At 41.2% G+C, this 15,493-nt stretch overlaps 1 protein-coding gene across 1 annotated transcript in view; it reads left to right on the top strand.

The window, feature by feature from the left end:
* Positions 1–12,458: 12,458 nt before the first annotated feature.
* The window catches only part of RP1 (RP1 axonemal microtubule associated), a 310,551-nt gene continuing 307,516 nt past the window's right edge, over positions 12,459–15,493 (top strand). The window contains exon 1 of the mRNA XM_045560987.1: positions 12,459–12,531. The gene's annotated coding sequence lies outside the window, so the exon portion shown is untranslated. The remainder of the gene's footprint in view (positions 12,532–15,493) is intronic.

Here is a 15,493-nt window from a genome sequence, read left to right as displayed (position 1 = left end):
TAATGGTTTTTACTTTTCAGCACACAGACCCTATATATATTTTGTCAGATTTTTGGTGCTATCGTTTTTTTAAATTTCAAATTCCAATTGTTCATTGCTGTATATTAGAAGACAATTGACTCATATGTTGGCCATGTATTCTGTGACCTTGTTAAATTTACTTTTTAGTTCTGAGAGATGTTTTGGGGATTTTTTTAGGATTTTATTCATAGACAATCATGTCATCTGGGAATAGGAGTTGTTTTATTTTTTCCTTTTCTATTTATATAACTTTTCTTTATTGCTTTATTGAAAAGGCCGGGACTTGCAGTATGATATCAAACAAGAGTGGTGAGAGAAGAGATTCTGTCCTTGTTCCCATCTTATGGTGAAAGCATTCAGTCTCTCACCATTGAGGGTAGTTGCAGGTTTTATGTAGATATGCAGATGCCCTTTATAAGATTAATGAAATTCCTTTCTATTCTTAGTTTGCTAAGAGTTTTTTTTTTTTTTTTAACATGAATGGATGTTAAATTTTGTCAAATATTGTTTTGGAATTTATTGAGCTGATCATAAATTATATTAATTGATTTTCAAATGTTGAGCCAGCCTTGGATTCTTGGTATGAATCCTGCTTGATTGCGATGTATAATCCTTATTATATATTGCTGGACCCAATTTGCTGATATTTTATTGAAGAAATTTATGTCTATGTTCACAAAGGATATTCGTTTGCAATTTTATTTTCTTCAATGTCTTTTGCTTTTTTTATTAGATTAATTATGGCCTCATATTAATAAAGTGACTTGAATAGTATTTCCTATTCTTTTATTTTCTGGAGAAGATTGTGTAGATTTGGTCTTATTTCTTCCTTAAACATTGGTAGAGTTCATCAAGGAAACCTAGGCTTGGCGTATTCTGTGTGGGAAGGTTTTCAGTTACACATTCAATTTCTTTAGTAAATATAATACTATTAAGGTTCCCTATTTCTTCTTCACTGAATTTTGATAGTTTATGTCTTTCAGAAAATTGACCTATTTCATCTAAGTTGTTGAATTTAGGAGAGGTATACAGCTATCTATTGTATTCTCATATTATCCTTCTGACGTCAGTAAGGCCAAAAGTGAAGTTCCCCCATTTTTATCCCTACTATTGTTATTTACACTCTCTCCTCTTTTTGCTTGGTCAGACTCACTAAAGGTTTAACAACTTTATTGACTTTTTCAAAGAAGCAGCTATTGGTTTCATTGGTTTTCTCTATTGTTTTCCTGTTTTCAATTTCATTGATTTCTGTTCTCATCACTACTATTTTATTCCTCTACTTGTTTCAGGTTTAAGTCACTATTTTTTTTCTAATTACCTAGGGTAGAAACTTAGGTTACTAATTTTAGATCTTTGTTCTTTTTCAATATAAACATTTAATGCTGTAAATTTTCTCTGAGCACTATTTTAGCTGCATCTCACAAATTTCATTTTTATTTTCATTCATTTCAAAATACTTTCCAATTTTGTTTGAGATGTCCTCTTAGATCCATGTGTTATTTAGAAGTGTGTTTAATTTCCAAATATTTGGGGATTCCCCCAATTTAATTCTGTTGGTTTGAGAATATACTTTATATGATTTCTATTTTTTAAAATGTATTAGGGTTTATTTTATGGCCCAGAATATAGTCCGTATTGGTGAATGTTCCATCGAAGAATGTGTATTCTGTTGTTGTGTTGAATTTTTGCTAAATGTCAATTAGGTCAGGTTGGTTGATAGGTTGTTCAGGTCACCTATACTCTTAGTGATCTTCTGTCCATTTGTTTTATCAATTACTAAGAGAAAAGTCTTGATTTCTCCAACTATAATTATAGATTTCTCTATTTCTCTTTTCAAATCTATCAGGTTTGCATCTTTTATTTTGAAGCTCTGTTTTTAGGTACATACACATTTAGGATTATTTCTCTTCTTGGAAAATTTTCTTGGAAAATTGATAGCTTTATCATTAGTTGATTTCCCATTTATCTTTGATAATATTATTTGTGATGCAATCTACTTTGCCTGAAATCAATATAGCTACTCCAGTTTTCTTTTGGTTAGTGTTTGCAAGATATATATTTCTCTGTATTTTTACTTCTAAACCTATTATCTTAATTTTAAAGTAGGTTGCCTGTAGATAACATATAGTTGGGTCTTGATTATTTTTTGCCCAATATCTTTTTCTTTAAACTGGTTTGTATAGATTAGTCACATTTATCGTAATTATTAATAAGGTAGGGATAAAATTTATCATGCTCCATCTTGCTATCTTTTTTTTATTTGTTTTATTTATTCTCTATTTTTTCCCCTTTTAATGCCTTCTCTGGGTTTATTGGAATGTCTTTCATTATTTCATTTTAACTTTTTTAACATTATTTCATTTAACTTTTTTATTGCTGTTATTTATACTTCTTAAAATCTTTAAAAATTGTGGCCTTAGGATCCACATATAATTTTAAATAATGATTTACATTTTAAAATAACCTAGGTCTGCCCCCAATAGTATACCATTCACATGTTGTATAAGGAACTCAGAACAGCATAGTCTCATTTCCTTTTTACCATTCTTTGTGCTATTGTTGTCATGTATTTTACTTTTACACAAGCTATCAATAGAGACTATTTTCTTTAAACATTCAATTATCTTTTTGAGCAACTAAACTAAGAAAACATAAATTTTATTTTAACTCTGTATTTTTCCATTTAGAGGGCTCTTCATTTCTTTGTGTAGATTCAAGTTTCTGACCTATATTGTATTCTCTGAATGAAGAACTTCTTTTAGCATTTGTTGTAGAGTTGGACTGTTGCCACCTGCCTCTGTCTGCAGCCCCAGGGGCTTCCACCTCTCATTCTGCTCCCCACACTGGGCCTTCAGCAATTCATTAAAAATATCTAGCTGAATCTTCTTATTGGTTTATATGGTTTCTGATGACATCTGCCCCAGGTAAGCAAAAGTTTGGGTCCTGTTTCTCCCTGCAGACATCTGTCTCTGAAGATTTCTGGTTAGTTGTTTGATCTTGTGACCTCAGTTCTCTAATGGGCTCAAGAAAAGTCATTCGTCTGCCATTGTCCACCATTTTTCTTGTCATAAGAGTAGGTGTGACACTCTTTCTAGTTCTCTACACCTCCATGCTGACTCTGGAAATCCAATGAATCTATTTTTTAATTTCTACATTTCATATTCATTTCCCCCAAATATATTTGATTTTTAAAAATACTGTCCTGCCTTATTACTGTTTATATTCTTTTATCTGTATGGTAAGTTTAAACATATCATTTTAATGGTGCCTTTCAGATTTTTCTATTTCCTCTCATTCTTGAGTGCTAAGTCTACCTACATTGATTCTTGCCCACCTCTGTTTCATAGTGGCTCCTCATGTAGTTTTGATGGTGCTTGCAGGTATAGTTTTGATTATGTCACTTTGAATTTTGGTTTGTTTTCAGCAAGGGCCATCCTTTCTGTGGGCGATCTGTATGCCTGGGTTGTGCAAGTGTTCCTATAGGGCAGTTTTATGTTTGCTTCTGCCAGGACTTCAGGATTCAGCTGTCCTGGGTCAATCTTCATGTTTAATTCTTGGGTAGTTGGTTCCTGCTCCCTGTAGGTGGTATAACTCACATCAACAAATGGCATAGAATGAGGTTTTGATTTCTTACAAGTAATTTTTTTTTTTTTTTAAAATAAAAAGCATCTGTAGACTGGAAGTTTTTTTGCTGCTTCCTAGGACAAGTGCAGAGAATTTTCTTGTCTGCTTTTCAGTCTGGCCAGGCCTTTAACACATCCAGGCATTACGCAGTGACTCGGTCCCAGCTCCCCCCTTTACTCACCTCCTGTTCCCCCTGGACATTAATATCCCAGTTTTCAGGCCAGCTCTGAAATCCCAGGGGATCCCTGTGGGAACAGCTCCTGTATGCTGTTGTAAGTCTTATCTTCAGTTCTGGAGATGAGAGATTGCCATCACCCAAATACTTTGTTAATAAAAAGTGACCACAATTCTATTAGTTTGTTTCTGGAGGGTCTTCCCCCATGCTCTGATCCACTCCTTCTGATGTTAGCTCAGCCTGCCATGGGAGTGGACTGAATGCGACATTCATGTGATTAGAATTCTGGTCGCAGCCAAAATGCCGAGTGTCTCCCCCAGTTTCTTTAAGAAAGAGAATTCTAGTTGCTTGAATTAAAAATTCAGAATTTCATGATATTTTATTTATCTTCTTTCCCACTTTAGGGTTTGTAAACACAATGGTTATTCCTGACTTTTGTTGTCCACATGACAATGAAGGCAAGACATTTTGCTGCATATCCAGGGAGAATTGATACTGCAGCCTTATTTTACTTGAATGTGACATTTAAGTACTACCCATGCTTATTTGAAGTCAAGTAGCTTGGTACTCACATTAGGAGAAAATGAAAAAATGCCACTTTCCCAAGATCACCAACAATCATTCTGAGTTGAGGATCTCAAACTCCTACACTTTGTCCGGGTTTCATGAAGAAGTGACTTTCCAGCCCTCAATGACATCCTCATTATGGAAGTGGTCAATGGAAGATGAAATGGGGGAGAGAGACTTAAGAAGTTCTTCAATCATTAATCCTTATGTTATCTAAGTGAAATAAACAAAAGTTAAATGAAGACATCCTCCTTGGTAAGGGATTGAATTTTTTGACATTTCACTAATTGCTAACATGCTGATTTTTTTATTTTAACTACTTTCCTCTAGTAAAGAGTAGATTCAACTGGAGAATGCAGCCTGTCTTTAATCTGCAAGACTGTGGCTTATTAGAAATTCATACTGTGTTTCTTTGGTCCTCAAAGCAGTCTCACCAGAAATAAGCTTGGAGATGAGTGTCATAGCCGGCAGTGTACGAAGCAGAAGGCTTTGCATGAAGACACTCTGTTTTATCAGCCAGGTTTTTTCTGATCTGTAAGATTAAAGTGCCCTATTAAATCAGCACTAAGGTTGTTTCAAAGTTAAGAAAGAACTATAATCATAAGTCAAAATTTCAGAGACATTATAGGGTTGAAGTGCTACAATTTTTGAATTTATAAATTGCTACTAAAGAGGATTGCCAGAGAAATGGCCTCTGTTTGGGTCCTGAGGGGAAGTGACCCCGGGGAAGTCTTGCCAGACCTCACCTCTGCCTGCTCTTCTTTCAGGGTGCACAGCAAGAGTGTTAGGGACACCTCTTTCCATATTGGTCTCCCTCCCAGACAGCACTGCCGGGCAGGATTCAGGTCTCACTGTTTTTTGATTCTCAGAACCTACAGCCAATGCATGTGTGTTGACCAAATAAGTGACAAGACCGTTTTCCTTACACTTGCCCTTTCAGATCACAAGTTCTGAGTTTGGTTTGGGAAACATAGCTGTACTTTTGATATTGGTATCCCAGGTGACTACTGCTCCTCACTTTCCTTGTTTCAATCTTCCAGCTCTCTCTCCCCTTCCTCAACACAGATGGGCCCTACATCTGCACATCTGACGGATCCCTGCCCTCCAACTCGGATTATTAAGTCATGACTATTTAAACTGCTATTGAAGACTTGTGTCTGGTTGTGTGTTAGAAATGTCTCCTTGGTCCTAGCTGTCTTGCACCCCAGAAGAAATAGACATCTATGTAGCTGAGGAAGGCAGTGTAGCCCCGCCTGAAAAGGGTGGGATCCAGCTGTGGGAGAAGCAGACCAGAGCGACCCGGGCATCAGTGCCAATATCCATCCTTGGAGACCACGAGGCAGCCTCTTGGCCAGCCTAGCGTTGCCTCCCTTTTGATAGCTGCTCATTTAAAATGAAGGATTTCTTAAAGACAGTTTCCAAATCAGAAGTGGAAGAAAAGGGAATTTTCATTTCAAATTTAGAATTATGAATGGTGAAGAAAATATTATAAAAATTTCTCTTTACCTATGTAGCTCAGTAAAAACTTTTTCCCCCTCTGGGCCATTAATAAAGCAGGTGTAGCCTTAGACTTATTTATTCACAGTGGTGAACAAAAGGGATAAGGCCAGTCTGGCCTTAGTTGGAAACATTATGAGAAAAAAAGGATTTGCCATGCAGCTCAAGAGAGCTATGCAAATACTGTCTGCCCCTGTGTGTGATGGAGAAGGTGCCTTTCCTCCCCGCGTCGAGGTGCACCGAGGCTCGTGCGCCACAAGATGGAGCCTGCAAAGCAGTTTATTTCCTAAGGCTTCGTCTCCATTTCCCCCTTTGGAAAAAGGGAAGGTCTGGGTTTGGGAGGGTTTGGGAGAAGGAAGCCAACGCGGCGACGCAGTCCACAGCGCTGTGCTGGTCACTGTCGTAACGAAGGCAGACCTGACCCTGGCGCTCTCCTGGTTGACACTATCAGCGTCTTCCCGCAGACACAAAAGACACGCTCAGCAGGTGTGAGGATGACACAAAGCCAGCGAGGACCACGGTGCATTGCGGGGACAGCCTGAAGATCCCGAAAGCTTGCAGGAGGCTGAGATTGACCAGGTGAAAGTGAACAGGAGCAAATGCACAGGTTTATCTTCCATGGAGCAGTGAGAAGAGCTGTGGACGGTGAAAGTGGAGACCTGAATACGTGTCCCAGACCTTACTAACAACGATCACGGCGGCTGATATTTATTACAATGTCGTCTCGCGCAGCGCTACTCCAGAGTGCGGCTCACGGACTGCCACCCAGCTGACCGCCTGTTGTCCGGCCACAGCGAGCTAGGGCGCTCTGGCCAGGGGGTCAACGAGCTTCATCACCAAGCGCATCGTTCAGAGCAGCTGAACAAGCAAACTTTCCCGAAGGAAGCAGAGCATCGATCTACGTTCCAGCTTGAACTTTTCATCTCGTGAAGGGCCTGCCCTTCGGGTGGGCTAAATTTTAAAGGCTTCTCATGTTAGTACTATTTAGTACTGATTGTGTTAAGTACTTCAAATACATCATTGCATTTGTAGAGACATAGCACTGCAGAGCCAGTGTTGTGGAATGGTTAAGTGCATATGTCTCAACCAGACTGCCTCAGTTTCCTGGTCTGACGGATGCCAACATGCAGGGCTGTGTGGGCAAAGGTCAGAAGTGCAGTGCATGTGAAGGACACATCATGTTTCCTGGCAAATGGTATGTGCGCAGTAAAAGGAAGTGAGTATTGGTGTGTTTCTCTTTAATGTCTCTTTGAGGAAAGTGCTGTTGCTCTCTTATTTATTGCTGAGATAATGAGCTGAGTCTCAACAAATCTAAATAACTTTCTGGGGTCATGTAATTGTTAAGTGCTAGAGACAAGAACTGGAAACCAGGGATTTTCTGACTCTAAATTTCAAATAAATGCTTATCTATTATAGCACACTGCTATGTCCTGGTTGAACTAGACCGGTAGCTTTTAAATTTTTTGACCAAAACTCAGTTATGGTCATAATCTATACACATATACACAAATACTACTACATACACACATACTTATGCATGTAAATCTGAAGCAAAAGTTTCATAAAATAATACTTGCCCTTATGTGCAATGCACTCTGATACTTTCTACTCTATTTTATTCCATTTTTTTAAGGAGAGAGCTGGGGGTGATTGTCTTAGACCCTTCATGCTGTTAGAACAGAAATACCACAGACTAGGTGGCTTAAAGAACATTTAGTCCTCACAGTTCTGGAGGCTGGAAAGTCCAAGATTAAGGGACCAACAAATTTGGTGTCTCGTGAGGGCTACTTCCTGGTTCAAAGACTGCACCTTCTGACCACTAAGTCCTCACATGGTAGAAGGGACAAAGGAGCTCTCTGGGGCACTAATCCCATTCACAGGGCTTCACTCTCATGATTTAATCACCTTCCAAAGGCCCCACCTCGTAATACCATCATATTGGGGATTAGGACCTCAACCCATGAATTTGGGGTGGGGTGGGGGCACAGACATTCAGTCTATACCAGTGACCTGTGACCTACTGAATCGATTTCGTGGCCCATGAATGAGCTGTAACCCACAACTTGAAAACATGTGCCAGCAATTTCTATGTGTTCTTTAGTCCTAATGTTCTCTGATTCTCCTAGAAAACAAAAAGACAAACAAAAGCCTTCAAACCCAATTCCATTAGTACAGAACAGAAGACCTTGACTTGAGAAAAAAGTAAAGATTTTGGCCTAGGGCAATATGCGGAAACACTGCAATGTGGGGACAGAAAGCTCCAGCAAAAATCCTGCATTGTGTCTTCGGTGCTGTATTTTAAGAAAAATTAACAACCTGGACCATGTTCAGGGAAGGACAGTGAAGGTGGGGAAGGGTCTGAAATTATTTAAGGAGCTAAGAATGTTTAATAGGACTTTAAAGGAGAAGAGTTTCTAAACAGTTTTTTTAAAAATAAGTATATTATGATAATAGGTCTCCAAGTTAGTAAAATAATCTCTTAGGATTTAATAGGTTTTGGCCCGTCTGATGTGTTACATGTAAAAAGCTTAATTCTACTGGGTGTGTAGAGTTTGGTGTCTAAAACGAGAATCCTGCAAGATGGTTGTGACTGCACCTCCCTGGTGTGAGAGGCTGTGAAAGGCAGGCAGGAAACAGCCTCTTCCAGGATAAGCAGAGGAGCTCTCAAGCTTGGCGTTGGCAGGACTTTTGCCCAGCTTCAAAGGGGTTTGAAGGGTGGTGACAGGCTCCAACCCAGGCTGTGCCCTGGAGGAACGGAGACACTTCTCTGTCTCCAGCCTGGCCCGGCCCTGTGGGAAAGCGCCCAGTTCCTGACCCTCTGAACTCGTAGGAAGCACTTGTCTGTGGGTTCCCTCCCTCCCTGGCCATGGGAGTCAGGAAAGGAGGCAGTGAAAGGCTTGACCAGTCCCTCTCCGGTTTTCGCTGGGGCCCCAAGGAATGCTGCAGCTGGAATTCCCCCGGGAGAGGTGCCTGTAACAATAGAGGTCTGCACTATTGTTGCTGGTGGAGGGCATTTTGTTGGAGTGAGCAGTAGCAGATTTGTTGGTAGCTTATTAAATTCAGGAAGGAAAGGGAAAGAGGAGTCAAATTGTGACTCAAAAGTTACTTGGTTAGTAAATCTGGGAGCAAAATAGGGCCACTAAAACAAAGTGGAAAAATTGATGTCGTGTAAATTGTAGGGAGAAAGAATGAATACTTTTGATGGTGCTGTTTGTGGCTTAGAGATGGAGCTGTGTCCCCGAAAGTCTGAAATGAAGACGAAGTGGTTAAAGTATATTAATCTTGCTGCTCAACCATATACTACCCAATGTTGAATCCAGACACTTGGGCAAAATTTGATCATCCGTGAGACCGAAGTGGTTCTTAGGGACGTTGAAACCGCGCTGTAGTTCTGGGTAGCACATTTGTTTATTCTTTACCCGTTGGCATCTCATATTGAGGTTAACTTTTAGAATAGAATTAACATATTATTTTTGGTGGTTCTTTCAGTAGATTTAAACAAGTTAGTGAGGGTTTTTTTTTTTTTAACACCTAAAGCAGTATCTGGCACATAGTAGGTACACAGTAATACTATTGAGTGAAAGAAAGATATGTAGATGTAGGAGAGTCTGTCTTTGGACTTCTTACTTTGCAGGGAGTTAACCACAGCCTGGGGGAGGTGAAGAGACTTCCAGCAGGAATAGGACCCGACCCACCCAGGTTTCTGGCTGGTCAGCCATGTATTTTCCCACTGTACCATCCTGCCCCCTGCTGTTTAACTTACCAAGAAACAGTACATGTTTCAAAAGGCCCAGGTTCTTCCAGATAGAATTTCTTATTCTCTGTAATTGACACTCTAAGGTCACATTTGAAGGAACTTTACATCTTGTGTGTTCCACCTCACAAAATAGATATTTTCTGCATTAAGGGGAAAACCAGATTGCACCTTTGCTCTAAACATTAAAGCCAGTATGAGATCACAGTTAAAAAGCTAAAACCCAAATAACCTGACTTAAAAATGGGCCTAGGACTTGAACACATATTTCTCAAAAGAAGACATACAGATAGTCAGCAGGTATATTGAAGGATGTTTAACATCATTAATCCTCGGAGAAATGCAAATCAAAACCACAATGAGATGTCATCTCACACCTGTTAGAATGGCTACTAAAAAAATAAAAGACTGGGGAGGATGTGGGGAGATTGGAACCCTTGTACACTGTTGATGGGAATGTAACATGGTGTAGCAGCCATAGAAAACAGTGTAGAGATTCCTCAAAAAATTAAAAATAGCACTACCATATGATCCAACAATCCCATTACTGGGCATGTATCCAAAAGAATTGAAATTAGGGTCTTAAAGAGATGTTAGCACTCCCATGTTCATTGCAGTGTTATTCACAATAGCCAAGAAGTGAAAACAACACAAGTGTCCACTGATGGATGAATGGATAAAGAAAATGTGATCTATTCATACATTATATATGAGTATGTACAGCCTTTAGAAGGAAGGAAATCATGCCATTGGTACAACATGGATGAACTTGGAGGACATTATGCTGAGTGAAATAAACCAGACAGAAGGACAAATACTGCATGATACCATGAATGTGTGGGATCTAAAGTAGAGAGCAAAATGGTGGTTGCCAGGGCATGGGGGTAGCGGAAATGGGAGGATGTTGCTCAAAGGATATAAAGTTTCAGTTATGCAAGATGAATAAGTTCTAGAGATCTGCTGTGCAACATAGTGTCCATAGTTAACAATGTGGTATTGTGTACTTCAAAATTTAAGAGAGTAGATATCATCTGAATTGTTCTTATCACAAAAAACAAACAAACAAAAAACAATGGGGCACGAGGAAACTTTCGTAGGTGTTGGATGTGTCTGTTGCCTTGACTGTGGTCATGGTTTCATGGGTGTATGCATATGAACTTCATCAAATTGTATATATTAAATATTTGCAGTTCCTTGTACGGCAGGTCATCAAATAACATTGTTTCATTATAACATTGATGGGAAAAAACCTGATGCCCAGCCAGGGCCACTGTCTGTGTGGAGTTTGCACATTCTCCCCACGCCTGTGTGGGTTTCTCTGGGTCCTCTGGTTTCCTCCCACACCCCAGCGACACGCACATGAGTGAATGCGTGTGTCTGCACGGTTCCAGCGTGTGTGTGGACATGTCCTGTGACGGGACGGTGTCCTGTCCAGGGGTGGGTCTCACCTTGTGCCTTGAGCTGCTGGGATAGGCTCCAGCCAGCTGGGTGCCTGAGCTGGAATAAGGCAGTTGAAAAATGAGTATAAGTTACGGTAAGATAAAAATGTGTAAAGTCTGTGATAATCATGCAAATGAGCAAACAGTGCGGAGAGAAAGGCCTCAGTGAGCCAGCTGCATCTGTGGTTGTGTTGGAACTGTGTGGCGGTGGGAGGTGCTCCTGATGATGGAGGTGCTCACTTTGCAAACCTTTATTCCTTGATGTAGCCCACCACCGCTACGCCCTCCAACACTCACTGGTTCACCAAGAATTGGGTAAATCACTGCCTTGTTTTTATTAATCTTTCTTAAATACTTAGAGAGCTCACATTTATTTCAATGTTTAATATTAGAAGTGTTTTAGGTCTTTATTTAGAAGTTCGGTGATGCCTTTGTAGCTAGAAATATGTCATAGGAACTTAACTCTTGTTTATATTAATATCAATTAGCCTGTGGGAAAACTGGTTTTGTTATACATCGTTTCCCTTAAAGTTGCAGTTTCCAAAAACCTATTGATGCTGTTAAATGAGGACTTACTATATATAAATTATATGTCAATAAAACTGTTTACAAAAATCCATATGAGGCCTTTACCCAGGGGTCCTGGTGACCAAAATCAAGGCAATGAGGAGAGCGAGTGGTCTGACACATTATCACCCCCCAAGGGCCGCCTGCACTGCGCAGTGCCTGGCTCGGCCTGGCCTGAGTAGGCGTCTACTGGTTGCTGAGAGAACAAATGAAGAGCAGAGAGAATACAAGCATGTTGACAGTTGGCTCTGCACAAGAGATAACTGGCCTGTGAACTCTTAGAGGTCAGAAGTTTTCTTTTCTTTGTTTCGGGCCCATCTTTTAAACGGAGCAGGCATTGGACAAGGCCTGTAGGACTGAACCGATCTGCTCGTTATGGGGATGTGACCTACACGTCATGGTGTCCAGCTAAACCAAAACGTGCTTTCCAAGACAAAGAGTGAAAACATCAACTGCAAATAAGGTAAAGAGCTCCTATGTTCGTATGCCTCATTGTATTAATATTTATATGCCACAAAAGATCTCCTGATTAGAAAAAGAATAGCATAGGTTATTTTGTTTGCCATTTAGCTTGTGCTGTGGTCTGTGCAGTCTTACTCGGAATGAGAGGATCCCCTCTGGTATATAGTAACAGTCACGAATTCCCGACTGGTTCTGTTCTTTGCCCGGGTGTGGTTTGAGAGTTACGTGAAGTGTTTGCAGTTGCTATAGGTAATCCAGGTGACAATGCACACATCACTGCTCCCTTTGACCACACAAACAGAACACTGCAACAGACTCACTGTGGCCTCAGCCCTTCACTCCGATTCTTCCAGACTCTGGCTGTCTTGATTAAAGACACTCAGGAAGCAATTGAGGAATTTCTACATGTGTTTTGGAAGTTACAGGTAAAATACTTTTTGTCTCTCCTTGCCTTTTTTTGTAGGGAACAATAACTAAAATTTTAAGTTTTATAGTTAGGTTTTTAAAAGGGAAGTTATCTTTAACTTTTATTTAAATATGGAAGATTGCTTACTGGTGTGAAAAATATGCCAAAGATGGTAGGAAAAGAAGGAAAGGCCTGGGCTGAATAACTTTTGGTCTTGGTTGCTATGGGGAAGGTGAGAGAACTGTTTTCCCTGTGAGGCATTTTTGCAGGTACTTCTAAGATATTACAGCTTGGAGAGCGAGTTTGGACAAATGTCCTCACGTTCAAGAGCTGGTGGGCCATGTTGCTTGGCCCTGGGGAACCACTGGAGGGTGATAAACAGAGGAATAATATGACCAGTCTTAGGTTTCGAGGTAATCACTGGCATTTGTTACCTACGGAGGCAGACAGGACTGCGGCTCATGCCAGGGCAGGGCCTGATGCAGGTGTGAAGCCCAGCGGGGAGGTGACGGGACAGGCTGGTGTGGGACGCCCACCAGACACCGGGAAGGGCCACCTCAAACCACATGAAAAGAATATGAAGAGGATGCCCCAGAGCGGGGTGTGTTTAGGGACCTAATCCCCAACTGGGGGAAGGAGGAGTTTAATATCTAACCTGGATGATATTAATTTCTCATATTGTTGAGATTGCAGTTTTCATGTTTAATTAGTAACTGTCAGGCCACAAGTGTATTTGCGGCCTGCAGAATGTGCTTGAGAGGAGAAGCTTGAGGGCGTCGTGGCAGGAGCACAGGCTGTGCAGTCGGGGCTGTGGGTCTGTGTTTGAGCCCTGCTCCTCGGTGCTGGCTGCCACCACGCGCCTCAGAGGTCCTCGGGGTGAGAAGGTCGGAGCCTCCACCTCCCAGGATTGTTGGGGATGGGGGAGCTGGGTGACACCTTCTAAATGAACACCCTCTGAGTGGTAGTTATTGGTTTAGATTATTTTTCTTACCAGGTCAAGGGGAAGTTTTTCATTCAGTTCAGTCACTAGCTGTTCTGCTTTGCAGGCGTCCACACACCTGCTCCTCGAATGCTCGAGCTGGGGGGTGCATCAGGGATCCACCGCCTTCACCCATCGCATTTACGGGTGTGGAGACAGGTCTGAAGTCTTAGAGCAGGCGCTGGAAGGGTGCAGGAGGGAAGCAGCCCCTTCCCGTAACTCGCTCAGTGCTGTGCTCACTGTTCTGTGCTCCCGACAGGCTCCCAGCGTCATTGGTTTGCAGGGAGAAGCCTGTCGCTGGTCCCTGAGGTTTCCCTGAGGGAGGCAGCACTGCACAGTCGTCCGGAAGGCTGGCTGCAAGTGGTTCACCCGTGCAGCTTGTTTCACCTCCTGAGTTTGTTTCCAAATCTGTAAATTGGGAATGATAACGCTATGGCTGTGTAAGGCTACCACACACAGCACTTAGCACATTGTGAGCACTCAATGAAGAAACAAATCTTATTTGCTATAAGGCCTGACACGCTGATGTCGTCCAAGCAGGACGACCCACATGGCCTGCCGCACAGTTAGCGGCTGTGTCGAAGCCTTCAGTGGTCTTAGGGAGGGCTGGACTGGAGCCTCCTCGAGGGGCCGCAGGTGGGAGAAGCCCCCCCACCCTGGGAGACCTGGCTGCTCCGGAGGGGGCTCTGCCAGTCTGGCCCCACAGGCCGCTAGAGCTTCTTAATATTAATAAATCCCCCTTATCTCATTTTGTAAATTCAAAATTAGTGGAATAATACTTTCACAAGAATATACCATGAAATAATTTTCATTCTTTTTGGCCAGCCAGAGTTTATATATTTAAAATTTTTAATCCAGATTCTGAGTAAACAAAATGATTGTTTAAATTACTTGCCATCAACACCATGGCAATAGGCATTTAGTTTCTGTTTATATTTACTTTACTTAGTATCTTAGAGTCATTTAATAGCAACATAACATAAAAGTGAAACAGCACCCTTAGAAACTTGTAAACACAGTACAGATCTGGGCACCACCACCGTTGGTGGGTTCCTTCAGAACAGGATAATGCCAAGCAGTTTGGCAGGCGTGACCCACCTGGTCACAGCATACAGAAAGTGGACACTGCAGGTGGTCAGCTCACAAAAATGTTACGGTTTTTCAGGTGATTAATTGGCAGAGTGTGCAAACTTTTGCCATTGGATTCTTTTATTCCAGGTTGACGTCATTAGTCAAAGGAGAATTTTAGTAACTATCAAATAGAAGAAAGATCAGTAACAAATATCACTGCTGGAACATTCTATGAGTAAACTGCTTTCTATGCATGGTTGGTGCATATCATGTTTCAATTAATTATATAGCCTGATAATATATGAATCGATACCATGATATCACATATACAATAACTATACTGAATGGAAATACAGTAGGATGGAAAGGAAAGAATTTTGTTTTTCCTTGGGAAGGTATTTCAGATTTTTATGGCATTTCAGGGACATTGACATAAATATCACTTATCATAATGAGGTACCATAGCTACAGAAGGTATATGAAATTGGCTGTCGGATGAACGGATGGTCCCCTAACTTGTCTAGAGAAAGGTGAGACCCTGACAGTCAATAGTAATTTAAAACGAATCTGCCTTAAAAAACTCAGCAGCTTTGCTGTTACAAAATTGACCCAAACTCAGGATTTCAAATTTCTTGTGATAGTTATGTTCATATGTGAAACTGGTGAGTATGGGTGTAACATTTCTCACTGAGAAATGAAGGCTGAGGGCGGGTGAGGGGGACCCCTCAGAGCTCCGTGGTTGGAAGGGCCCCAGGGTGAGGCTGGGGGCACAGAGCTGCCAACTCACCCCCAAGTCTGGGCTGCGGTTCTGGGCCCCCCCCCAGCCCTGGGTGTTCCTCAAGTTCTTACAGTTGATTTGAATACTCAAGTCCCTGTAGCTCAAAAGGCAATTTGATTTTTGTTTCTCCAAAGAAAACTTTTAAAGAAAAAC

The sequence above is a fragment of the Lemur catta genome, chromosome 9 (assembly GCF_020740605.2).
Source record: "Lemur catta isolate mLemCat1 chromosome 9, mLemCat1.pri, whole genome shotgun sequence".
In the NCBI taxonomy this organism is placed as follows: Eukaryota; Metazoa; Chordata; class Mammalia; order Primates; family Lemuridae; genus Lemur; species Lemur catta.
Note: the sequence above shows the minus strand (reverse complement) of the source record. Positions and strands in the feature narration are given on the sequence as shown.